Source organism: Lynx canadensis, chromosome C1 (assembly GCF_007474595.2).
Source record: "Lynx canadensis isolate LIC74 chromosome C1, mLynCan4.pri.v2, whole genome shotgun sequence".
NCBI classification, from domain to species: domain Eukaryota; kingdom Metazoa; phylum Chordata; class Mammalia; order Carnivora; family Felidae; genus Lynx; species Lynx canadensis.
This window is the reverse complement of record NC_044310.1, coordinates 147,133,948-147,161,617: the sequence shown is the minus strand read 5'-3', so window position 1 is coordinate 147,161,617 and position 27,670 is coordinate 147,133,948. Positions and strand designations below refer to the sequence as shown.

At 41.9% G+C, this 27,670-nt stretch overlaps 1 protein-coding gene and 1 long non-coding RNA gene across 2 annotated transcripts in view; one reads left to right on the top strand and one right to left on the bottom strand.

Annotated features, from left to right (window-relative positions):
• Positions 1-18,232, bottom strand: part of LOC115521982 — a 56,876-nt gene extending 38,644 nt beyond the window's left edge. Inside the window, exon 1 of the long non-coding RNA XR_003971219.1 lies at positions 18,153-18,232. This is a non-coding gene — a long non-coding RNA (uncharacterized LOC115521982). The remainder of the gene's footprint in view (positions 1-18,152) is intronic.
• Positions 18,233-19,746: 1,514 nt separating this feature from the next.
• ACVR1 (activin A receptor type 1) overlaps positions 19,747-27,670 on the top strand; it is a 143,125-nt gene continuing 135,201 nt past the window's right edge. Inside the window, exon 1 of the mRNA XM_030326403.1 lies at positions 19,747-19,783. The gene's annotated coding sequence lies outside the window, so the exon portion shown is untranslated. The remainder of the gene's footprint in view (positions 19,784-27,670) is intronic.

Here is a 27,670-nt window from a genome sequence, read left to right as displayed (position 1 = left end):
CTTCCCCCTCTTATTTCTTTCTTTCTTCTTTTCTTTCTCTTTTCTTCTTTCTTTCTCCTTCCCTTTACCCACTTACTTTTTTCCATCCGAAATAGTATGACTATGGTTCTGTACAAGAAAAGAAAAGATAGAAAGAAAAAGGGGTTTATACCCTAGAATCTATTCCATTTACACAGCATCCTCATGACTCCTCTTATAAGGGGCTCATTATTTTAAAAGTCCTGTTTATTGGTGGAACCACAATGCCATGGCATGATGGAAAGAATAATGTCAGAATCACCATTACAGAGCACTAACCATTGGTGCCAGATATTTTATACCTATGTTTTTTAAATCCTCACAACCAATGTAAGCCTTGTTATCTTTTTCAGACATGAGTAAAGTAAGGTTCGGGGATGTGAATAACTGCCCAAGGTCACAGCCAGTAAACAGAAAAATGGGCTTATTATCTAACTTGATATGAGCCAAGATCCATGCTTTCTTGTTCAGCAGCTTGGGTGAGAAGGGAGACATTGAACTAGTATAGAATCCTAATTTGTTCATGCTCTTCTTTCTAGATACCAATTTATGGAATAACTTGAAAAAGTATAATTTTCTTTCAGCCTTCCTACGTTACTTCAGCCCAACATACCTCCTTGTGGTTGCTGATGGTATTTGAGTGTATCTTTCCCATACTAGTGATAGGAAGCGTAGACATTTTGCCAGCCCTTATTCATGTCCTACATGTGCTAATCAAAGTTCCTCTAGACCTCCAAGGTAATGAATGATATATTAATCATACAAACTGGGACACTTTTGATAATGCAAAGAAGTGCTATTAATAACATGCTGGGCAACTCAGGCTGCCCCAGGCAAACTGGGATGCATGGCCATCCTCTTAGGATAAACTATAAGCAAGCTAATATCTCCTATGGACAAAGAGAGTATGAATAGTCCAGCCTTAACTAAACACCAAGCAAAAACAAGAGAACAGAAGCCAAAGCTACTAGATCCAAACCTCTGCCTCGCAAGCAATTGCTGCATTTCTGAGCCTGGCTGTGGGTGGTGGGAGAGGAAAGGCAGCTGGAAATGACTCAAAATTTGCATGATCACTGTTCCTATTTCTTCAGAAGGTGGCTCTCCAACTTTAGCGTGCTCAGGAATCACCATCATTTTTATTCAAAATGAGAATCCCATAGCTTAAAAAGTTGAAAATATAGTGTGGAGTGGACCCAGAGAAACCATATTTTAATACCCTCCCATAGAGATTTTGACATATTTACGAACTGCCCTGGGGACGAAGAATGTTCTATGACATAAAGTCTTTGCATACGTACTTTGCAAAGACAGGCATGATTTCAGAGGAAGTCCCTGTAGGACGTAACACAACTGTTACATGACGATTTGTTCACAGATACCATCTCTATGACCTGAGTCACCATCTGAATAAACTATGTCAATGACATTTACCTTATACTTACTTTCAACGTAGATTCCCAGGGATACATGTGTATGTATATATGTACATACATTAAAATAGATATATTTTTTTCTCTGTATCTTTATTTTGAATTCAAGGAAAAGAGGAAAGCATGTTTTATGTTTTCTGATAATCACAGCAAAATATTTGCTGTGTATCGAATGATGATCTTGCACTAGGAATTTATATACCTTTCTTCAAATACAAAAAACCCTCAAAAGTAAGTCATGCTGTCTCTGTCTTATAGGGATGGGTCCCAGGCTCAGAGAAGTTAGGGGACTTGCTGAAGGTCTCATAGCTAGTAACTGGCAGACGTGCCCTTCGAACCAGATCAACTGCCTCCCCCTGGAAACATGTAGAGAACTCCTAACCACCCTGTGGGTACCAAAAAACAAACAAACAAACAAACAAACAAAAAAAAACACAAACACTTGCTGGAAGCTACATCAGGCATGTAAGCTAGTATGACCTTTCTAGAAGAGTAATTCCTAGACACAGAGAAGACCTGAGTGGTGACTTTGAGGAAGGCGGAGGCAATTCATTGATATAAAAGGCAGGGGTAAAGCCAATTATCGGCTAACGTTTGGGACGCTTGGGGGGTATTGCTAACCATCCTTCAGGCTGGCCTTCGGATTTATTTCTCTTTTGCTGGCTGTGCCGCTGCTATGCTCTTTATTCATATTTTCAAGGAAACACAATAAAGTGACTGTTCTCTAATTGCGCTCCCTTGCTGCAGTCTGCCCGCTCCTTCTGAGCACCGCGGGCTGGTTCCATACGCGGCTCGCATCCGTGTGCAAGGGCTGGTGGCAGCTGCAAGTTGGTGTGTGACACATTGAGTAGTCATATTTCTCTTCTCTGTGGGCCCTCCAAAGCCCTTTCCAACATAACTTTCCCCCATCTGTTCTCGTTTGCACTGCATAATAGGGGACAGGTTTTGGAACTTGGGATTCAAAAAACAACATTAAGAGAAAATAAAAATGAGATGGAATTTCAGTAGAAAGAAACTCACGGGCTCCCCCCCCCGCCCCGAGTCTTCAGTTATTGGGATCATTACCAGAGTATTAAATCGATCAAGTTTGTACTTTAGCCTAGTTGGTCCTCTTTATGTGGTGGTGGGGAAATGTGAGAGCATTTAGAAATCTCTCTGAACTGTCCTGCAGAGCAATAAGAAAGACAGCATGGCCAAGTCATTAGCAGATACGGTATTGCCCAGGACCTGACTTAAAGTTTTTCCACATTTGCTTAGAATCTCTAATAAGTTACGTTAATTGCCTCATGCCTCAGCTTCCTTCTCTATAAAATGGAATGTGTGATGTGAATTTTAGAATACTTAGAAACAGGGTTTTCCAAAGTGCCACGGGCCCACCTCTGTGCGTGCAGTGAATGGTTTGGAAACTATACAAACATCTTTAAATTTTAAAAGAAAGAAATTTCTTCTAATATACATTAGGGGAAAAAAAAACCCTGCAATAGCACAACATACCCATGATTTCCCAGATATTTTTTCATAGGATGAGCCTAAAGTAGGCATTTAAGTTTCAAAATGAAAATTTAAAGAAGAACATTCAGTAAGGAATAATAAAAGTGAATATGGCAGGGGTGCCTGGGTGGCTCGGTTGGTTAAGCATCTGACTTCGGCTCAGGTCATGATCTCACGGTCCATGAGTTCAAGCCCTGCATCAGGCTCTGTGCTGACAGCTCAGAGCCTAGAGCCTGCCTTTGGATTCTTGTCTCCCTCCTTCTCTGCCCCTCCCCTGCTCACACTCTGTCTCTGTCTCTCTCTCTCTTTCTGTCTCTCAAAATAAACATTAAAAAAATTTTTTAAAATAAAATGAAAGTGAATATGAAAAAACAAAAGCAGAAGTACAAGAATGGTGGCTTAGAAAGCAACTGTAGCAGAGCAGTGGTTCTTTAATTCTTTCTTTATGGTTTTCTGGAAAAGCCTGGCTGTATGAGCCTCAGGGTCCCATGTTGGATGAATCATATCCCTTGGGTCCCTGCTTTTACTATCACCATCCACCTAGTGGGGCTTATCATCATTTTGAGATCACAGCCCTCTTTGAGAATCTGGAGAAATTTATGGATTTCCCCAGGAAAATGTATATTCTTATATATAAACAAACTCCTGCTTACAATTTGTGGGTTTTGAGGGCCACTTAGAGTTTATCTGTGGACTCCCGGAGATCTCAAGTTCATATATTCAAGGTTGTATCCATTTGCTTGGCAATCCCACTCTTTGCTTTCTTAAGTTCATAGGTCGGGCATTTGAGGCTCTAAGCTACACCTATATTTCTGCAAGGAACAGCATCTTCCTTCACTGTCTGCCCAGGGCAAAACATGCAGGCTGCTACCAGACTCATGTAGGTAGTACACAGAATACCCACTCTCTTCCCTCTCCCCACCATCCCCCCTTTAAAGTCAGAAATACTACAAAAACGTCTGCAGTTGAGGTCTCTTGTGTTTTGTCCACCTCCCTTCCCTGCTCCAACAATGTGGTGTCTGTGAGTGCTGACATTTCCAGTGTGGACATCACTGACTGGCCTGGAGCAAGGCACTTGCCCCAAGTCAGACAAATAAGTGTCTTTCCAGTTTCCTTCAGAACTTGGAAAGAGATGCGCATGATAGGACACCCAGGAGAGGGTCCTTATTTGTTAATTGCGAAGAGAGAAGTGCCAGGTACAGAGAAGTGGTCTATAAATGCTTAAAAACGATTTTGTTAATGTGTATTTATTTTGAGAGAGAGAGAGAAACAGAGCAGGAGCAGGGGAGGGGCAGAGAGACAGGGAGACACAGAATCCGAAGCAGGCTCCAGGCTCTGAGCTGTGAGCTGTCAGCACAGAGCCCAATGTGGGGCTCGAACCACCAAACTGAGAGATCATGATCTGAGCCAAAGACTCATGCTGAAGCCTCCCAGGTGTCCCAAAATAGTTTTGATGATTACTGATTCCTTCAGCAGACCCTTTGGAGATGAAAATGTAATCATTGCCTTAACTGCCACTGTGATTTTTCCACCCTTTCCCCCAAATACCCAGTGATTTGTAAGAAAGGTGGAGGTGGTATTATAAGAAGAGTAACGGAAACCCATTGCACTTACTGACCATATCGAGGGACCACACCACCCCACACTGTATGTGTACCGTCGTCTAATGTCTTCGGCTCCCTCATGAGACAGGTAATATATCTTCTCTACTTTGCAGACAAGGAAATGAAGTTTATGGAGTCAGAAAGGGCTAAACCGGTCCACTGAACCAGGCCTGCCTCACTCCAGACCTAGCAATTTTTTTCTTCTAAACTTTGAACTTTTTCCTGTTCAAAGTAGTGAAACACCCTTTTCCCTGCCTTTCTGTTGTTTCCATTCCCACTCACCCACCACTGTCTTCAAGAATTTTTGTCCAGTTGTACTAGCCAATATACATGGCTATTTCTCCTTTTTAACTCAATGATAGCATGTAATTCAATTTCCTGAACTTTGCTTCCCCACCCCCTTCCACTTAACCACTATATTGAGGAGCTCAATCATATCAATACATTCAGAACTTTGTTATTTTGTTTTAAAAGCTTCATGGTGTTCCACTGTAAGAAGTGTATCACAATTTAGGGACTGTGTCCTATCCATAAACATTTAGGTTGTTGGGGTGCCTGGGTGGCTCAGTTGGTTGAGCGTCTGACTTCAGCTCAGGTCATGATCTCGCGGTTCATGGGTCGAGCCCCACATCAGGTTCTGTGCTGACAGCTCAGAGCCTGCAGCTGTTTCGGATTCTGTGTCTCCCTCTCTCTCTCTGCCCCTCCCTTGCTCCTCTCTGTATCTCTCTGTCTCAAAATAATAAACATTAAAAAAAATTAAAAAAATACATTTAGGTTGTTTTCAACCTTTTACCTTTGCATGTAATGCTGCAATGAAAATTTTGTACATACATCATTTCACAGGTGGGTGAGGATATGTGTAGGAAATTAGGAATCTAGAATGGAATTGCAAGATCATAGGATAGGTGCATTTGTAATTTTGCAATATAATGTCAAATTACCCTCCACAGACCTTATACCAACTTCCAATTTGACCCTAATGAATGAGGGTAACTTTCAGCATTGTCCATATTTCAAGTATTTTTTTTTCTATTCCCACACCTGTAAGTTTCACCCTTCTCTAAAATGTCTCAAATTGTTTTATTAAAAAGAAGCACATAGAATTTATGCCCAGTTTCTGCAACCTGGTTGCATACGCACAGGTAGAATTTTTTCTGTTGTACATTTTCACCTACTTTGCTTAGAGCTCCCCCTAACTTCCATCGGAAGCTCAGAGGATACATAGTTTAAAGACTGGGATACCCTCAGTAAGTCAGTGGTGCATAACCACTCCATCAGCAGATGGTTGATCTCCAGGCCATTCACCACTAAGCCTTTCCGTAAGGTTTCCAAAAACATCTTCCTCCTGCCTAGGCCCAACCCTCCCTCCCCTCTGTTCACCGTCAGGCACACCCGCACAGATCCCCTGCCTTCGACCTTCCTAAGAGTTTGTACCCATTACATCTTTGCACCACCCCATTCTATTTATTCTTCACATTCTTTGGGAGGTTAATGACTTTGTGGAAATCTAAAACAGTCCCTCCTCAGGAAGTGGTAAAAGTCTCTTGGAATAACAGGAACGAGTCTTGAAAGAGCTCTTGAATTCATCAGCATTTTCAATTAATTAAAAATCCCAAAGAAGTAATGATATGCACAAAATTCAAGAGGCTATAATGAGCAGTGACCAAAACCTGATAATATGGATACTGTTATTTAAGTATGAACAATTCCAAATATCAAATGGGGGAACAGAAGCACCCTCCCTCCGTCTCTTTTCACAAATTCACGTCCCTTCTCCTTTAAGTGATTTTTGGATATCCATTATTTAGGAAAGAAGATGAACCAGAAGCAGTAGCCTCTTTGTAGCAGTAAGGCTTTGTCTTCACGGGAACTCAAGTTCAGTTCAGAAACTTTCAGACATGGTTTTAAAGGCTTTTGTGAGTCAACTGTAATGAATCACACAAAAGGGACCTTTATTAATAAGCATATTCTGTTCATTATAGAGAAATGAAAGCCTCAGAATAATTCACCAAATGTTTAAAGAGAAAACAAAAAACAATGTGGTAAACATATCAGGACTTGATGAGCTGTCTAGGTAATTGGTTGTTTCTGTGCACCTGGTTCCAAAGACAATATTTAATGTGTAATCTGTTTCATTTTGCTTGGGGAAGTAAGTGTAACTCTACCCCCTGGATCACATCTGCATTAAAATTAGGGGAGGCAGAGTCTTGTTTCAGTGAGTGGAAATTTATGCACATGAGTTGTCTTTTACATGGAGACAGCAATTATACCCCTAGAAATGCAGTCTGTGGGAGAAAATGACATATTCAACGCTGGGGAACAAAAGCCTGATGCTAAGGGGACATTAACAAGGTTGGGAACCCCCTTCCAACAATTAACATGATCATTTACAAAATCTGCAATCTATAAAATTATTTTAAAAACATGTTTTTTCAAAACAATGTGGTTTTTTTCCTCCTTCTTTCTAAAAAAAAAAAAAAGACTCAGCAGCAACCATGCAGAATCTATTCCACTGTAACAAGTAATATTTTAAAATCTCTTCAGATATATTTAAGGATTGAAATAAACAAACCCCACAAAGTGGTAGGTGACCCCTGTTTTAACAGCCTAATAAGGAAGGAGGGGAAAATGTAGCCAAGAATTTTTTTCATTTTTATGTGAGGAAGTTGTGGTGGTTGAAAGCAACAATTCCTAATCAGAATATTCTAGAACACAGGAAGAATGCATGGAGCATATGCAAATAAAAGTCTGTAATAGCTAAAACTGGCTTTAAAGAAATGATTTGTTGGTTGACTTGTTAAAAAGGACAAAGCCAGAGCTGCTGAAATGGATTTAAGTTTTTGTTTTTCTTTCCATCTTCTCTGGAGGCTGTAAGAAATGAGTGAGGAGTTTTTTCTGCTCTCAATTCCACCATGTCCCCTCTACCTCCATGCTTCTTGGGAACATATAAAGTGTCGATGACCACACTTTATTTCACGTCTTAATCATATCATCAACAGAAAAATATATCCCTGCTTGACGAAAATAGGCTATAGTAAGTCAATTTGTTTTTGAGGTTTTCTACGTCTTTAGTGCTTGAGTCTACTTTTTGGTCTGTGTGTCTGTGCAATTTTGTTGGAGTAGTTTTGCTTCCCATTCCCAGTGAAAGCAGTAGCACTTTTCATTGGTCCGCTATGAGATTTTTTGTTTTGTTTTGTTTTTTGGACAACCTGAGTCTCTGAATTAGTTTTGGCATTTTTTCAGAAAGTAACAGTTATAGAGTAACTTTAATGGGCCAGGCCTTAGGGAAAAGCAAGCTGCAAATTCTAAGTCCTGACTAACTTTTGGAAAATACTGGGGATTTTAAATGTCAGCAAACGTGGCAGAAGTAGAGTTTAAAAACGTTTCTAATGTTTTCTGAACCACCAGAATGCTAAAGACAGAGATGGTGTAAAACTGTGGGATAGCAACATGGGATATGGGGAAGGTGTGATAGAATGGGATTAGGAGATTCCACTCTGTATTGATTCACTACCTCTTCTGGGGGGATTCATTATTTAAGCCTGCATCTCTTCAACAGAAAGTAAAGTGGAGAAGCCCATTGAGCTGATCTTATCAACAAATTGAATGGCGTCACCACCACTACCAACAAAACGGAGTGGAGTTGGGGGGAGGATGGAAGGATGAATTGATCTCAAAATTAAAGGAGACTTTATAAAACGCCAAACAGCCAAATGATAAAAAGTCATTGTCTGCATTCTGATCTGATAAAAGACTTCTCTGAGAAAGTCGATGCAATTAGAATCTCAACCGGGAATTGAATGTACCAAGTAATCATTAATTTTGTTAGATTTGATAATGGCATTATGGCTGGGTAAGAAAATGTCCATATGTTTTAGACATGCTTGCTGAAATGCATAGGAATGGAATGCCATGGTGGCTGAAGTTTACTTTCAAATAATTTGCAAAAGCTAAGGTGGGGAGCAATGTGTGCAGGCTAATCTTGATCATTGCTCACCCAGGTGCTAGGTGTATGGGGTTTATTATCCTATTTTTTCTCTTTCTGATTATTCTGTTTATTCTGATTATTTTCTGTTCGAAAATTTCATTAAAAAGAAACACCCATATCATGAAATCTTAAAAAAAGGAAAAAGAAAACCTGGAAGCTGTATTAAATCATTTCTAAATTTTCTTCAAAATAGAAAACCCCATCATTGTATTTCAAAGACTGAATAGTGATGGCTGTCAAAATATAAAGCCATTTTCAGGGGCTTCTGGGTGGCTCCGTTGGTTGAGCATCTGACTTCAGCTCAGGGCATCATCTCGTGGTTAGTGAGTTCGAGCCCTGCATCGGGATCTGTGCTGACAGCTCAGAGCCTGGAGACTGCTTCAGATTCTGTGTCTCCCTCTCCCTCTGCCCCTCCCCTGCTCGTGCTCTGTCTCTCTCTCTCTCACTCTCTCTAAAAAATAAATAAACATTAAAAAAATAAAAACAAAATATAAAGCTATTTTGATTTTCAAAATCAAGTAATATCAAATTAAGGCTATGTTCTGGTTATTACATTTTATCGATGCCTGATATATCAGTGAAAACCAAGAAGTAGACAATTCACAGTGGAAGAACTTCTGATGAACAGAACAAATTTGTCACCAAATCTACACTTGATTTGTCAACAGGAAACCCCGACCTTTAGCAGCAGCAGAGTAAGCCTGGGTAAATGAAAAGCTCATCTCAGCTCTACACGAGGTTGTGGTATGTTCACCCAGATCAATAAATTGTCTTTTTCCTCTCTCTCTCTCTTTTTGTTTTGTAATCAAATACATTATATGGCCATTTTCTATCCATGAATAATCACTCTCATCAACACTTTTTCTTGGTGTTTGTGTATTTCTTTGTTTCCAAGGTCCATTCCATTATCGAGAGATGCAGATGTTTTCATATTTTGCAACTCCAGTTTCTAGATGTAATCAGTAGAACACTTTAGCTATTATTATTATTATTTATTTAGTTTTAACTTTATTTATTTAGTCTTGAGATGAGAGCGAGAGCAAGCAAGCGCGGGGTAGGCCGCAGAGAGAAGAGGGAGGAGAAGATCCCAGGCAGCCTCTGCATTGTCAGTGCAAGCCCCATGCGGGCTCGACCTCATAACTATGAGATTTCTAGCCTGAGTTGAAATTAGCCGAATCAAGAGTGGGGCGCTTAACTGACCGAGCCACCCTGGTGCCCCTGTTTAGTTCTTTAAAGAGTGAGACGTTTACTCCTTTCTTCCAGATAGGATTCTCTGTTAGAACTGGAGAGTCTGATAACCTTTAGCGCTCTGTTTGGAGCATCAAGAGGACCTGAGTTAGACTTAAAACTTCAGACTGTTCATTGGTGTCACCACTCATGCTTGTTGGAGAGAAAAGTGAAGTGAGATGTAGGTGTATCTTCTACACCCTGGTGCTGTTTGATCCAGCATTGATGTCATTATCCCTTATAGGGACTGATGAATTTGGTTGAACACAACCTATATGGCTACTTGGGAAAATCAAAAGCTTATTAATGCCATTTTTATATTATTGGTAGTGAATATATTCTGGGGAGCTTGGGAATGAAATTGGCAAACAACCATTTTATCAAAATGTAAGGAACTGCACAGACTGGTCCCTACCTCATCCCTAGCAATCTCTTTAGTACGCTAGAAAATGTAGAGTCCCCCTAAAGAAGGTAGCCAGTCCCACTGCAAAGATGTGGGAAATAATGACTGGAAACCAAGTTAATCTTTAGAAGTATTAATAGATGGAATGTCTACGTGCTCAGTGCTCAGCAGGAAAGAAAAAGAGAAAGCTCTCTATATTCTTATCAATAAAAATGACGCTAACATTCCAATGGAACAATAGGTAAAGGGCATTAACTGAAAAGAAAATTGGAAAAATACAAACAGTTGATGTATTTATGAGCAAGGTGCTAACTCATTAGCAATCAAATAAGTGCAAATGAAAACAGAATTTTTTTTAATTTCCAAATTGCCAAGTATAATAGAGAGGGTCGTAACAGAGACAGTAAGGGGTGTGGTGAGTGAGACAAGCCCCTGGAAACAGTTCAAACCACCTAGCAATTGGAAATATGACCTAGATTCTTACTTTTAGGAAACTATCCTAAGAAAACAATGCAATGCTGTCAACGTGATACCTTCAGGGGTTTAAATCAATCCAAAAATCATACTCTCAGAGAATATCTAATAACCTAGGAAAATGTTCATAATATAATGAAGAAGAGCAAGGAAAACAATGTGTATTTATGTATAATATATATATATCCACAGAAAAGATAAAAAGAAAATTATCCAAAATATTATATCTGTTTATATTGGAAATAGTAAAATTAAGTAATTTTACTTTCTTTGAAATACTTGTCTGTATTTTCTCTCTGGGTTTTTATAGCGAATATGGCATTATTTTAATTTTTTTTCTTTTTTTTTGTTCTTTTAAATTTTTAAAAAAATTTTTTAAAATTATTTCTTTATTTATTATCGAGACAGAGAGACACAGAGCATGAGCAGGGGAGGGGCAGAGAGACAGGGAAACACAGAATCTGAAACAGGCTCCAGGCTCCGAGCTGTCAGCACAGAGCCTGACACGGGGCTTGAACTCACGGACTGTGAGATCATGATCTGAACTGAAGTCGGACACCCAACCGACTGAGCCACCCAGGCGCCCCTATTTTAATTTTTTTCTAATAGATTATTTTTATTACAAAAATAACAATCACTGCAAAATGTTTTGGAAATACGACACAAGAGTAAAAAGTGTAAATATGGTGATGTACATAGGGTTTCTTTTGGGGGTGATAAAAATGTTTTAAAATTGATTGTAGTGATATTTGCACAGCTCTGTGAATATACTAAAAACCATTGAATTGTACACTTTAAGTGAGTGAACTGAATGGTATGTGAATTGTATCTCAATGAAGTTGCTGTAAAAATAAAAAAGTGAAAGATCCCTTGTATGGCTACCATCCCAAGATGGCTACTTGCCAGCATCTTGGTGCATGGCCTTATAGTCTCCTTTCTGTGCATCATACATACTTCCTTAAAGATGAAAATCAGATCATACAATGCATACCATTTGAAAAAATATTTTTAATTATAACATGTATAACTTTACAAACAAAAAGTATAATCAAACCAAAGGATGATTAGGACAACCAAGTTCCAGTTCCAGCCTTCCTTTAAGGAGCCATGAGAACTTGAGGAATCACAGGATTTTCAGGAACAAACTTTTTCTTTTTTAAATTTATTTTGAGAGAGAGCACGATTGGGGGAGGATCGGAGAGAGATGGAGAGACAGAATCCCAAGCAGGTCCTGCACGGTCAACATGAGAGCCGACTGGGGGGCTTGAACTGACAAACCATGAGATCATGACCTGAGCTGAAACTAAGAGTCTGATGCTTAACAGACTGAGCCACCCAGGAGCCCACCCCCTTTTTAAAATATAAGTTCTATGCCCAACGTGGGGCTTGAACTCACGATCCCAAGATCAAGAACGAAGAGGTGAATGCTCTATCAACTGAACCAGCCAGGTCCCCCGCAGGGACAAACTTTTTTTATGTAAGAGACAGAACTGGGACCAGATGAGATCTTGGTTCCTTCCAATTTTAGATTCTACGAGTCTCTGCTTCCCTGCGTGGGGGCACAATAACAGAAATTTGGTATAATAGCTTTGTTATAATAGCAAAGTATTTATCAAGATATGCTGTTTATTGATAGATACGGGAGCAAAGGATAGACGAGTGTATGGCATGCTACTATCCCTGTTAAAGCAAATGGGAATATGGGTATAGTTTTATGCCTACTGCGTTTCTACAAGGATATAGAGAAGCTGGCATTAGGGGAGGGAAGTGGCTAGCTGAGAAGCTGGTAGTTCTGGAATTTATTTTTCACTATACAATATATCCTTTTGCACACATGCATATTTTGTATTTCTTTTTTAAACAATAATCATCTGGGAAATCTTGCTAATGGAAGAACATACATATCTTGGTTGTAATGATAAGTGATGTTAATTAAGCAAGCTTGTCACTCAGTCCCTTGCTTAGCCCCTTTCAGTCCCTTCCCTTGCACATTTCTTCTGAGACCTGCATGACTGGGCCAGGCCGCCTCAGTCCTCTCTAAGGCCGTTTGTCCACGTGGTCCTTTGATTCCTATCACCCTGGCTTCTGTCAGTTCCTGGAAGTCTTAAGCTCTTCGCCCCCAGAAATGTCAAATGCAGCATCCGCAACTTCAGATAATAAGCTTCTTTAGGACTTCCAACTCAAGTTGTGTAATTTCAAAACAGAGAGACCTCCAAAATGCAACCCATCCCTTACTTTGCACCTGAGGAGAAGTGAGGCTCTACAGTCTGAAGTTATCTGCCTGAGGTCACATAGCTAGTTCTCTGCTATATGTAATTAACCTTAGCAGCTGATCTCTGGAGTTTCATTAAACAAAAGTAGGTTAATAAAAAGGAAGCCTTTAGATTTTAGATATTGGTAGAGTGGGGCTACACTAGGACTTGGAAAATTAATTTGATTTCTTATCCATGAAAATGTCTTCATGATGCCAATGCTCAGAGGGACCAATCAGGCAAAAGAATGTTCCCTAAAAATGAAAAGCCTCTGTGATGTTGGATTCTACCAAGAACCACACAATTATATTTGAAATATATTTGTTTAATTTGAGGAAGAAATTAATTTGATAGTCCTGAGGGCATTCATCCACAGGACTAGCTTTTAAAATCCACATCTCCGCCACATAGCTAAATTAACCGTAGTTAAGTAAATTAGAAACTCAAGCAGCTTCAGAATGTGAGCAAGACCACGGACAGTCCTGATGAGCATCTAGCCCTCAAGGTTACAAGGAAATGGGTCACAGACTGAGATGCAGGCAAAGGATGAGATAAGGCTGAGCCCTCCGGGAAATGATTTTCTGAAAGAAATGCACCTTCCTGCAGAGCACAGAAAATGCCAAATTTGAATTCCATTCTCTACACCCTACCTCCCACTTCGCAAGTATAAATTCATATGTAACTTTCACCAGTTAGGTTTTGTTCCATGATTGCCAGACTCTTTTAAAATATGTGCATTTCCACTTTTATTTTAATTAATTAATGAATTAATTTTTCAGTAAGCTCTAGGCCCAAGTGGGGCTTGAACTATCAAGAGTCTCATGCTCTATTGACTGAGCAGTCAGGCGCCCTGCATTTCTCCTTTTATAATGTGTTTTTTTTTAATTTCTGCTTATAAAAGTAATATGTTATAGGGAGGGTGGAACCCATAGACCTGTGTAAAGAACATAAAAGTCAAACATATCCATGATGCAAAGATAGTTACTGTACATCATGGAATATTTTCCTCTAGTTTTTCACCTTTAAGGATATGTGAACATGAGAGATTCATGTGTTTATAAGGATTATGGAACCAAAAATAACCTTTATCATCCATTTTTTTCAGTTTGTGCTTTATTGTTGGCATTTCCAAAATTAGTAGATGATTATCATTTTATACAAATCTTTGCGTGATTGATGATTATTTTCATAGCATAAGTTCCTGACATGGGATTAAAGTGTCAGAGGGTAGAAATATGTTTAAGGGGTTTGATACATATCACCTACTAATTATCTTCAAGAAATTGTTTTCCAGTTTACTCTCTCCGCAACAACTGAGCATCCTTTATAAAGTCAGTCTTACCAATAGGGAATATGTTCATTTGCTGAAAAATTATCTGGAATATTTATCTCAGTTTTGTTTATATTATCTTTCCTTGAATCTTTAAACTTTTTCCCTAATATTCACACATAATTATTTTGTTTTTGTCTATTCATAACATCTGACCAGCTTTCTATTAAAGGGTGCATTTTGTTGATTCCTAAGTTTTTCTTTTTTAATATATTAAAGATTTTAACCCTTTGAGTATAGGTTGTAGGTAGCTTCACTACTTGGCTTTTCCCCTCCTTTTATTTGTTTCCTAAGAAAAAATTTAGGGAAAAATTTTTACAAAGTCAAGTCAACCAGTCTACGGCCATACCACCCTGAACGTGCCTGATCTCACCTGATCTCAGAAGCTAAGCAGGGTCGGGTCTGGTTAGTACTTAGTACTTGGATGGGAGACAAAGTCAAGTCAGCCAATCTTATTTATAGCTTTTACGTACAAAGTCCTTTTCCCATCCGAAGATGTGCATCTACCTATATTTGCTTTGAGTTAACTTACAGTTAAAAAAAAGTTAATTCTTATTCCCTCTGGAAATATTTTCAGGAATGGTGTGAGAGGGAGCACTAACAGTTTACTTTCCTGGTGCCTCAACACTGCTGAATGAATAATCTTTCCTTTCTGAAATGGTTTTGTAATGCCTCTTTTATCACATGGTCAGCCCATAGTTGTATGCTAGTTTGCATGTAACCCGCTGTGCTCAGAGTGTCTGGATTAACTTTCCCAGTGGGAAGCAGCTGTAGGCAGCTTGAGGACTCCCTGAGCAGCAAACACAGTTCCCTGAATATGGTGGGTGGCCAAAAAGGTCTTGTATGAAATGAACAATTAATGAGTCATTCATACACCTGGGAAAGTTTAACTGGAAGATAAACAAGTGTCTGCCCTGACTGGTTAAATGTTTACCTTTTGGGGAAAGGGTGCCACGACTGATAGGATTTCTAGTGACCCCAACAGGTTATGATTTTCCCTTCTATCCCTCTACTGTTCTGATCCAGTTACTTCCATCTTTGGAAAGCAATAATGGTTTCTTATGGACCTTAGGATTAGGAATAAATTCCATATCGTTGTCATTCAATAAATTCATCATTTTCCAAGGATAGTTATGACGCAGCTGGGTCACTGTTTCTCATAATTTGAGTCCTATAAAGGACACCTTTAAAAAGAAAACAATCTCCACAGACCTTCAGTGATGTCTTAAATTATATTCATAAAAGTATCATTTCAATAAACTACATATTCTTATAGGTACATGGCAAAAAACGGGTAGTAGGATCATGGCTACATGATATTCATATGACCCAGAATATGCATCATATTAACATGATATTAATTTCTTTTAAAAATATCATTAACTGAAGCAAAACCACAAATTCCATGGATTTTATAGAAAACTCGGAGATCCCTGGAGTAGGAGTCCCACTTCCAGTCTAACAAAACAGAAATTGCTTTCCCATAAGCCACATCCAATCCTCAAAGTCTGCCCTCTTTTTAAGCAGTTTGGATGCCTACCTTGTCTTCAATGCTCAACTTAAGTGTGAATAATCACTAAACTGGATGTGAACTAATCTCCATATGCTTATAACCATTACAGAACTGTAAAACCAAAATGAAATACGAACAAAGCTATAAAACCAATGTTTCAAATAACTTATTTAATGAGACAGATGATATTGTCTTGCTGAACGAAAATGTCTGCTCACCTTGTAAACACAGTACTGATGTGTGCTAGGAACAGGGTTGTGTGTTGTTGTTGTTGTTGTTGGTTCTACATGCCCACACTGAGTGAACAGACTTATCAGAATTAGTTCATTTCTTCAACCATTAATCTTTATTTTTTATTTCAAGAAATCTTTAGAAACTAAACAGCAGCTTATCAGCCCATCAGGATTTTCAACAACAACACCAGCTCTAAACATCCAAACATTCTAAAGAACTTGCTTCTGGAAGCTGATATGTACAACTAAGCTGATGTTTGCTTTATAGGTTTTAATAAACCACGTTCTCTATACCACTATGAAAGGAGAACTATTTCGGTACCAAAGAGAAATGGCTTCAGGATGAAAGAAAAAATCACTCAAGTAGTTACTTAAATATTTTAAATGAAAAAATTTCTAAATATCACAATTTATATTCTACATCACTTACAACCTGAGTGCAGAGAGGCTGTGCGGTAAGTCCAAGAGCTTAATTGTAACAGGGACACTTGCTGCAAAATTTTATGGAACAAATTCTCCAAATTTTATAGGAAATATTATACAGGACTCTTAGGTTGCTCAAGACTCTGTTTCCTAATAGTTTTTGAAAGCTGTTGACTTTTAGAAATGAACATGTTGATCTGGGTGTAAAGGAGGAGGATATGCAGAAAACAGAAGAGATGCCAATTCACAATGCAGCAGGCAATTAATTAACAAGAGTCGTGCTCCTTGAAACATATGATGGAAGAGATCTAAGAATCTTGGAATAACAGAAGATGTTTTCTTTCAAGTTACTTTACTTGTGTGATTTCTCCACCAGAGTTAAATCAATGGATTAGATGTTGGGGTAAGGCACTAGTTCCCAATCGGGGGCAATTTTGCTTCCAGGGGACATTTACCAATGTCTGGAGGCATGTTTAAATGTTAAACAGTGGGGAGGTGGCACCTGGGTGGCTCAGTCGGTTAAATGTCCGACTTCAGCTCAGGTCATGATATCATGGTTCGTGGGTTCAAGCCCCATGTTGGGCTCTGTGCTGACAGCTCAGACCCTGGAGCTTGCTTCGGATTCTGTGTCTCCCTCTCTCTCTGCCCCTCCCCTGCACCTGCTCTGTCTCTCTCTCTCTCTCTCAAAAATAAATAAACGTTAACCAAAAAAGTAAAAACTATGTCACAGCTGTGGAGAGAAGGCATCCTCTTTGCATCTAATGGATAGAGGTCAAGGATGCTGCAAAACATTTTACAATGCACAGGACACACCCCACAGCAATTATCCAGCCAAAGATGTCAATAGTACCTAGGTTGAGCAACTCTGGATTAAGGTATCCAAAGGCAAAGGACTGTATCTGGGCTGTATCCTTGTGTGGCGAGGGCTTGTGTGACGGGCTATACCCTTGCGTATCTATCCTCCTGCTTCACACACACACATGCACATGTACACACATGTGAAATCATCAATTTATTGTTACAAGCCCACAAGAACTACCTTGAATCCTCCCAGATAGTTACCTGGAATACAAGTTAGTCACAGGAAGGTCGAGTTAGAGGGTTTTGCATTGAGCCAGTCACACAAGACCACTACTGAAGGAACACATAAAATGAACAGTTAAAAGCATAGCAGGATTCATTAGTTCATTTATTCACTTATTCAGCAAACTTTTGCTGGGCACCCACATGTGCCACTCTGCTAGGCATGATGATGATACACAGTGAACACCACCAAACCTGGCCCCTGCCCTCATGGAGCTTACAGCCTTTGGGAGACTACAAAGGCCACCAAGAAGAGGCCAGTAAAATGAGAGCTCCAGAAACGTACCCAGTTGAGGAACGTTCACACAGCACCTTGAGAAGCTTTTATGTAAGTGTAATTTCATTTGAATCACACAACAAACCTGGAAACAGGCTTTATTCCCTTCACAGAGGTTAAATACATGCCCAAGGTCACACAGTTTATAAATGGCAGAGCTTCAGTTAAGTGACACAGAGGTCCTGTTCTAATGTTCTACAGAGTAGGTATGCATATAGGCACTTTTGCTTGATTGCCTGGGATTCCCACTCCTGATTCTCACCAGGCATACAGGTATTGTCTTTCCCTTTATGAAAAAATGCCCCCCCCCTTCTACTCTTTTGCTATGTAATAATACCTGGGTATGGATTTTCTAGAGTGTTTCAGGTATATAGGCCTTGCGTTCCTAATTGGATTGTAAACTGACCTGCAGGGACCAGATCTTCCATTTCCTTTGCACCTTTGCTAGTACTGCAGTCACCCAATAAATGCCTGCTGCATGAATGAAACCTGTAAGATAAAAATACTTATGGTATCCCCATTTATTGGTTCATGCTTTTATTTTTGCTTTGTGATAGGACTGTACATTATAAGCTTCCAGAGGGCCAGGAAATGGCTTGGTGCTTTCCTTACACTCAGCAGGCACCATGCAAAATTGATCCTCGCATGCCTTTTTGATGCTCTGGATATATTTAGAAACTGGAGTGTTTTTGTGTATCTAGGACCGAGGTTGTCAGCCCTCTCTGCGGCGGGGAATGTTCCTTCCTTTCCACAGTAAGCTCCCCTGGCGCCTAGGACAGGGCTAGATGACTGCAGAAGACCCCTCCCCCGCGCGCTCCCCTCCTCCCCCTCTCCCCGCTTAGTTTTATCGGTAAGGAGGCCGACTGCAAAAATGGTAAGCTCTTGCATAACCCCAGACCTTGCAAGGAAATGAGCAAAGTGGAAGGGGATTTGAAGGCAGGTCAGAAATGGCCTGGATGAGAACACTGAGGCTTCTCTCTGACCTGCAGGACCCCAGCCGGGCGCCCGCAGTCGAGGGGCCCGGGAGGCAGCCCTCCCCCCCTCGCGCCCCCGGGAGCTGTCCAGACGGCCCCGCCCGCGCCTACCTGGGCACTCACCCGCGCCGCGCGGCCTCTCCTCCTCCCACCCCGGCCGCGGGAGCCCGGCTTGGGCCTGCCCCGCCGCCGCCCGCCCCGCCTCTGAAGCCCCGCGTCGGCATCTCTCGCAGCCTCCTCCTTGCCCTCCAGACCTCGTCCGCTCCGGGTCGTCCATTCCCGCTCTTCTTTCTCGCTTTCTCTCCCCCGTCCGTCTTCCTTCCTGTTTTCGCGTTTACTGCCCCTCCCTCCTCCTTCCCTCTCCCCTCCGCTCCCTGGATCCGCGCCGGGATGATGTGTTGCTGCCTGGTTAATCACAGCTCCAGACACTCATTGGCCGAGCGCTCCGCAGCCACTTCCTTCTCCTCCTCCTCCCGCTCCTCCCGCTCCGGCTCCTGCTCTTTGCAGCCGCCGCCGCCGCCGCAGCCTCCTCCTCCGCGCCGGGGGAACTTTTCTACTCTCAGTGACCGTCTCCCCCGCCGCCCCTCGGGCGAGCCTCCCCCCCGGCCGCCCGCCCCGCCCGCGGCCGCCCTCCAAGCCCGTGCCGCTGCGCCTCGGGAAGTTTATTCCGCCCGCCCTCCTCCCCTTCCTCTCCTCCTCCTCCTCCTCCTCCTCTCCTCCTCCTCCTCCTCCTCTTCACCCCGCCTCCCCTCCCTCCCCCGGTTCTTTCCCCCGGGTGGCTGCCGCTGCCGCCGCCGCCGCTGCCAGGCTGCTCCTCGGCCAGCCGCGCCGGCCCGAGGGCTGGGGAGCCCGTGGCCGCACGCACCGCCCGGCTGCAGCCGCCGCGGCCGCCGCTCGGGGCCGGCCGCCGGCCCTCGGCCCCGCAGAGTTCCGGGCTCTCTCGCCGGCTGCACCGCCCCGCCCCGCCCCGCGCCGCGCCGCGCCGCTCCGCGCCGACCTGCAGCGCCCGGCTGGCTCGCACTCCGCCTCCCGCGGCTCAGCCCCGGCCGCGGCGGGACCAGAGGTGAGGGCAGGTCGCCGGCCGCGCCGCGGGACCCGGGAGGACCGTGGGAGGAGGGAGCCTGGCTGGAGAAGAGGCTGGGATTGGGGGTGGGAGGGTGGGCGTCTGCGGTGCCTCCCCCTCGCTTTCATTCCTTTCTCCCCCAAGCTTCATCCACTCTCGGTGGGGGAAGCAGCCGCGGAACAAAACTGTCTTGCTTTGGGCCTGAACTGCTGGTGGGATATGGGAGAGGACAGAGGCATGGAGTGGGGGGTCTCTGGTTTGCGGAGTGTGCGCGTGTGGCTCTGTGTGTGTGTGTGTGTGTGTGTAGTGAACTCCTTCAGGGTGTGCGCCGCTGACTTGTAAATCGATCTGGCCGCCTGGCCACGGGCTCACCTTCCCAGCTGAGCTTGGTACGGAGTGAAGGGATGGGCTAATCACCCCCACCCTCAAAATATCCGTCTCTTCCAAGAGGAATTTTCTGCTGGAGAGACAGCCAATAAACTCTGCTCAACTCCCTCCCGCCCTCCGTTCTTCCTAGCTGCAGTTTCAAAAAGCTTCAAAGCCAGGAATGTGGGATTCATCTCCCGATCCCCAGAAGGCAAATGTGGTTACAGATGTTGCACGGTACTTTGCCAAGTTTAAAACCCTTCCTTCAACACTGTAACCAAAACAGTGAGGCTAGAACCTTGGGCGCGCTGGGGAGAGATGTGGGGCCTCTGGGGCCGCTGGATTCACTAACTTCCTTCGGGTTCTAGGCTGGCTTAGGTCTGTCCAGTTTGCGCCAGACATGTCTCCCCTCCTCCCCTCATTTCCCTGGAGTTTTGAACGCTCCTTGCATGGGAGAAACGCTGTAGAGGAAACTACTTAGGGAAGAAAACATTCCACTTAGTAGCAGAAGAAAAGTCTTGGTTTAAAAGTTGTGCTTAATTTGGCCTTTAAAGAGAGGTAGTAAAGTAATCAGTGGATTTGTTCATTTTATTGGTGTTTCTTTTCTTTTTTGAGGTGTGTGTGTGTGTGAGATGGGAGTTACGTGATGAGAAAAAGGACTGATCTCATACATAGTTTGTATATTTTTGAAAAGAGGCCCTCTAATTGTGACTTAGATATAACCCAGTGGTTTTAAAGAATCCTGTCCCAGAGATGCAGACTGCTCTGACAGCCCAAGGGAAGGCGGTGGCAAAAAATAGACACCACCTCCCTTTTCCCCCAAAAAAATTCTTCCTGGAAAGGTGGTGTTAAGAATTTCAGAGATGGGCTGATCCAAGTGGCAGGCCTTAAATGGAAACACTATAGTATGTCTTGGCACTTGTCTCTGGAGCTGGGTGGCTGGCCAGGGGCCCGGGCTTGGGCAGCCAGCAGACATTAGACTTGTGCTGACCTCAGGCACTGGTCTGGCCATCCAGCTTTACAGTATGCCTAAGTGTGAAATATGGACCTCACCTATTTCACTGATGGGGACGTGGGTCAGGAAGTTATCTTAAGGCCTGGACGGGACTTGGACCATCTGGCTTCTAAGACCAAATCCCGTTTTTTGTGATTCAGTTGTTTTTGTTTTCTGGCCTGGAACAAAAACCAAAAACAAAACGGAAGTCTTTTGAAGCTGAAAAGTGCAGGCCTTAAATTGATGGAATTGTGCGGTGGGTAATAGCATTGCTACTGTCACCTCTCATGCAAACACTCAAAGGTGGTGAATGAGGTTGCAATAAATTCTGGATAGCTGGCAAAAATCAAGGGCTGGAATGGGTATGGATGGGGTTCATGCTCATTTTCTGGTGGTTTGGGTGAATTTTACGTGAAATGGTGAGAGTGGTTTTGAATAAAATTTGATTTGGGTAGTAGTTTTACAACTTTTGTACCTTGAAAGAGAGTGATTATTTGAATCTGAGTAAGTTTCTTGTTATCTCTAAGTAATTTAAAAGAATATTAAGGATGCCGAGTAGAGATCCAGGAGTATGCCTTATTTGGGAATGTAATTAATTTCAGAAGTGGGGAACTTAATGCCATTAATAGCATTGTAATGATTTTTTTTTCAAAGTAGTGATTTACTAAATTTTCTGCATCTGTCCATGGAACAGCTAACAGTGATTGAATCGGTAGATAGAGACGATGCCTCTATCTTATTCTAGATTTCCCTGAACTAATACTGTGATGATCATGACAGACTTCTAGGTACGGTTAGATCAAGTAGTCCAGCCTTCTGGAGGAGGAAGGGACAGGGCAGAAATGCATTTGAAAAATGATCCTGTGATTCAAGGTCACGAGGTGAAGATGGGATCAACGTGTGTGTGTGTGTGTGTGTGTGTGTGTGTGTGTCAAAAGTACTTTAGACAAAGAGGAGCGAGGACTGGGAACTGTCCTCTGTGCATTTTCTTCTCTTGGATCCCTGCACCTTGTTTTATTTTTATGTGAAGAGATCTAATGCACAACTTGGTAGAAATTGGAGAGAAGGAAACTATTAATGGTAGCAAAACCCACTGATAGGTTTTGAGTGAATTTAATGACAGATATGACGGTGAGCTCTGGACATGTGTGAGGTACCATGCTCAGCTCTTTACATGCATTTTTCATTACATGCTCACAACAACCATATGTTTTTATCATTATTTCAGGCATTTATGGTAAGAAATTGAGGCTTCTCAAGATTGAGCGAGTTGCCCTCATTGTAGAGCGGTCAGTACTGGACTGGGGATTTGAACCAGGAGTTTGTGAGACTCTGGAACCCATGTTCTTGGGCACTTTTGCCAGTGTCTGCCAAATTTCACTGACTCATACACTGTCTTCATGAGTTTACCATGGCTAAGTTTCAGTCTATCAATCATTTAGTATTTTTCTTTAAAGCAGTGATTGACCTTAAAAAAAAAAAAAACCCTAAAAGATGTCATCTTTTAAGAGGAAGCAATATTTCACTGCCATATTTGGAAAGCCAACTCGCTTTTTGGTAATAGAACATAAAGATGCACTTATACTTAAACTAAAACCCCAAATACAGGACAGTGATTACCTGGTGTGTGTTTGCGTGTGTGCATGCGTGTGTGTGTGTGTGTGTGTGTGTGTGTGTGTGTGTGTGTTTTGCAAGAACCTGGGGATCAGGGTGGAGGAGGTAGGTAGATGATAGAGCGTGGGTGACATTCTGGTTTTTGGGTTGAGCGGTGGGTTCAAAGGTGCTGATTTTATTTTTAGACTTTATAGCCTGCATACATAATACATATTTTTGTTTTGTAAAAAGATAAAATTAAACACATGACTATTAACATAATGATTACTTGGGGAATATTTCACACTATTCTGACTACAGACTTAGCTTGGTGCTTGTGTGAATGAAGTAGGCATGTAAATCTGTTGGCCGATTGGTGAGACCCCAGGTGATAATTTTAAAGCAAGCTGATTGTTGTCATACCTGAATGAGATTGCGGTATGTCCCCTCTTCTCTATTCTGCTGCCACATGCGTTTCAATATTGTGACTAAAATAATAGCATGGGCTGCAGCATGGTTTCTCTTGACTGTGGTTATGGGAGACTTGGGCTTAGCTGAAGCTGGCACTTGTCAGCCTCACCTTGTCGCCTACATCTACTGCTCAGGATGGGACAAAAAATGCTGTCATGAAGTGTTAACAACGCTTTCCTTTTTACCCAGTGGGTAAGTATGGCCATTCCGAATGGGAAGCTGGTGTTTAAGTTAAAGCAAAGCCTGGGTAAAATGTTAACAGCATTAAACTGGTGAGGCTGGGAAATAAAGCCATCAGAGATTTTAATTGGAGTCCACATAGTCTCTTGTTTTATTTTCCCAAGCAAGTATTGGGCACTGCGGCTTTATTCCTGGAAATGAGAATTTGAATTCGGTTTCCTGGTACAAAATGCCTTCTTTGATCTCTTGGAGTGAGAACTTTGTGTTTCTTTCTGTGGCCAATTTCAACTCTCAGAAGGACCAAGTGGAAGGTTTACCTCTTCTTTTTCAGCAGTTGGCCATAGACTGCTCTTGCTTGCCGGGCTAGTTTAAGAATCAGAAGTTCCAAAGTGGGATTTGTCTGTTGGAAAGGGCATTCAAATAAAAGATTCCTTTTGAAAGAGCTTCATCAGGATGGTGTGGTTGGCAAATCATGGCCTTTGGTTCCGATGGGAGGTAGTTTTGCTTGACCTTATGTTCCCCAAATGAACTAACGAGACCTAGCAGATTCCTTTTTGAAGTTAAAACCGATACTTTCCCATCCCCAATATTCAAACTGCAGAGTCAAATAATATTCCTGTGCTCTTATATGCATTTGGGGAAATCTGAGCTTGTTTATATGTCTAAAGTTTCTTCTGTGATCCATGAGAGTTTTGTTTTTCAGAGCCACTACTCAGTTGTTTGATTTTTGGGTTTCAGCCTCTGACCAACATTCCACTTTGCCCATTCGGGTTGCTTCATTGTTTGCTCTGGGTACTTGGCCTTTATTTCTGTGACCAGGAAAGTGACACTGAGTTTTAGTTTTTCCAAATTTTATGGAGGTTCATGCAGTAGGTTGAATTTGTTTTTTTGGATGATGAGGCAAGTTTAGTGGGTCCCCCTCTAGCATAGGTGTCCTGATAGGTTCTGCTGTTTCTCATCATAAGGCCAAGCCTTGGAGTCTGTCCCTTTGCATTGCCCTTCCCCCCCCCCCCCCACACACACACTTTTGGGGACAGCCAAATCCTTTGGGGCTCAGAGTACTCTCATTACAGGAATGCTTCCTGGATTTTGTGTTTTGACATTTTCCTAGCATTTTATCATCTTTACTACTCATCCTGGGACTTGATTGATATTTTTGAGGGCAAGGACTTCAAGTTATTCATTCCTCCATTTATTTGTTGGACACAATTCATTGTTCTTCCCAGTTTAAACCTTTCAAAATTCTTTCACTGAGCTCTTTGAGGGCAAGGACTGTGTCTTATTCATCTTTTGTATATGTTTTGCACCTAACACAATGCCTGGTCCAGACCACACAGTCAGTAAACCATTTTTTTTTACTTGTTGAGAGACTAAATGGATGATTGCATATTAGAGAAGCAGACAAGCCCAGCTCTCAGGGGGACAGCCTGAGAGAAGATGACCTCTGGTAAGACACAGAGGTCCTTAAGGATGAGTTTAGGAAATACTGTAACAGTGAATCATTTGAGTTTATGCTAACTTTTTTTAAGGTTGTTTTGGATTTAAGGGCAAAAACCTTTTTGTTTTTGTTTTGGAAGAATATCTCAACTCATGCTTAATATACTACAGAACATGGAATCCTGTGTATATGGCTGGGACTCACTTTCTTGGATGAATTGACTCCTTCACTGACTTTCTCCTGTTGTGCCTATTCACAAATGGTCGACAGTGAAAACAGCGTGGTAGGCAGTGCTCTTGCGAGAGGTGGAATGTGGACGACCTCTTTGGACGATGGATGGAATTCAGAGTGAACTTCTCTTTTGATAGGTTTTAAGGGCTGATTTGAGTGGGCGTGCCATGTAGACCTTTTCTGCTTGAATACTTGATAGCGGGGTGCCTTGCTCATCTTTGAAAGCTGGGATGGGTCTTTGCTAGCCTTCATGCAGCATGGATGACATTGAAAATAAGATGGTTCTGGGGCACCTGGCTGGCTCTGTCAGTAGAGCATGCTACTCTTGATCCTCAGGGTCACGAGTTCAAGCCCCACATTGGCTGTAGAGCTTACTTAAAAAATTGTAACAAAAGAAAATAAGAGTGCTCTAGTTTTTATTTTTCCTTTTTAGGCAATTATGAAAGAATTATTGATTGAACCTCTAAAAATAACCTTGAGTTTGATAGGAAATGTACAGAGGGGATAAACGAACATAGGGGTAGTCTTAGGCAAAGCTGGATATTAGATGTGGGATGGTACTTGGAGTTTGAAGACAGTGGGTACTGAGAACGATGTGCAATGAAAAGAACTTGAGGAAAACCATTCAGGTGTAGAGGGGATGAGTTGAGGTGATGTTTCTTTTTTTTTTAACTGTCTTTAATTTTTTTTAAAAATTTACATCCAAATTAGTTAGCATATAGTGCAACAGTGATTTCTGGAATAGATTCCTTAGTGCCCCTTACCCATTTAGCCCATCCCCCCTCCCACAACCCCTCCCGTAACCCTCAGTTTGTTCTCCATATTTATGAGTCTCTTCTGTTTTGTCCCCCTCCGTTTTTATATAATTTTTGCATCCCTTCTCTGTGTTCATCTATTTTGTATCCTAAATTCCTCATATGAGTGAAGTCGTATGATATTTGTCTTTCTCTGACTAATTTCGCTTAGCATAATACCCTCCAGTTCCATCCACATAGTTGCAAATGGTAAGATTTCATTCTTTTTTGATTGCCGAGTAATACTCCATTGTATATATATATATATATATATATATATACCACTTCTTCTTTATCCATTCATCCATCGATGGACATTTGGGCTCTTTCCATACTTTGGCTATTGTTGATAGTGCTGCTATAAACATTGGGGTGCATGTGTCCCTTTAAAACAGCATGAGGTGATATTTTCAACCAAGTTCGGAATTGAAGCTGTTGATGAATGAATGACATTATACTCTTGGTGAAAACATAATGTGCTTGACTGATCATTTTCCTTATGTTATAGGTTAATACTTATAAGTAAATACCACTAAGAAAGCTGGAGCCTTGGGGCTTGTAACTTGATGTCAGGGACTTACACAAGGAAGAAGTATACATAGGAACATCCAGTAGGAAGAAAAAGTGTAGGTGGTTATCTAGAGTTACCTTTACCTTCCTTTTGAGAATAAAGAACATGGTAAGGAGAAGTGTGCCCAGTAATATTTTCTTTCTTTCTTTTTTAACGTTTATTTATTTTTGAGACAGAGAGAGACAGAGCATGAACGGGGGAGGGGCAGAGAGAGAGGGAGACACAGAATCGGAAGCAGGCTCCAGGCTCTGAGCCATCAGCCCAGAGCCTGACGCGGGGCTCGAACTCACGGACCCTGAGATTGTGACCTGAGCTGAAGTCAGACGCTTAACCGACTGAGCCACCCAGGTGCCCCAACCCAGTGATATTTTCTTAAATGTGTTTTGAACTTGGAAGAACTGAACTGTTGTGTGCAACAGGTGGCAAGAACCAATATTCTCTTATTTTATGAGTATGGCCTAGTAAAAAATGGAAAGTTTCAATCCCTGGAGATTATATGAACATAAATGTTCTATTTCAGTGTTTTGAAAACATTTTCTACTCTCAGCAATACATTTTTTACATCATGACTGAGTACACACACATACACACATGCATATTAGAAATAAGGCTGAATTATATTTTTTATAAAACAGTACAGTAGTGGGGCACCTGAGTGGCTCAGTTGGTTAGGTGTCCGACTTCAGCTCAGGTCATGATCTTGCAGTTTGTGAGTTCGAGCCCCACATCAGGCTCTGTGCTGACAGCTCGGAGCCTGGAGCCTGCTTCATATTCTGTGTCTCCCTCTCCTGCTCATGCTCTGTCTCTCTCTGTCTCTCAATAATAAATAAACGTTAAAAAAAAAAAAAAACAATACAGTAGGGCTTCCTAATGTCTAGTCCGTTTTTTTTGTTTTTTTGAGAGAGAGTGTGAGAGAACCTGGGGGAAGGGCAGAGAGAGGGGGACAGAGGATCTGAAGTGGGCTCTGAGCTGACAACAGAGAGCTTTATGTGGGGTTCAAACTCACAAACCATGAGATCACGACCTGAGCTGAAGTCTGACACCCTACTGTCTGAGCCACCCAGGCATCCCTCTGGTCAATTTTTATAAAAAAAAAAAATCTGGTCTTGGGGTGCCTGGGTGACTCTGTCCATTAAGCAGCGACTTTGGCTTAGGTCATGATCTCACAGTTCGTGCGTTCAAGCCCCACATTGGGCTCTGTGCTGACAGTGTAGAGCCTGCTTGGGATTCTTTTTTCTCTCTCCTCTCT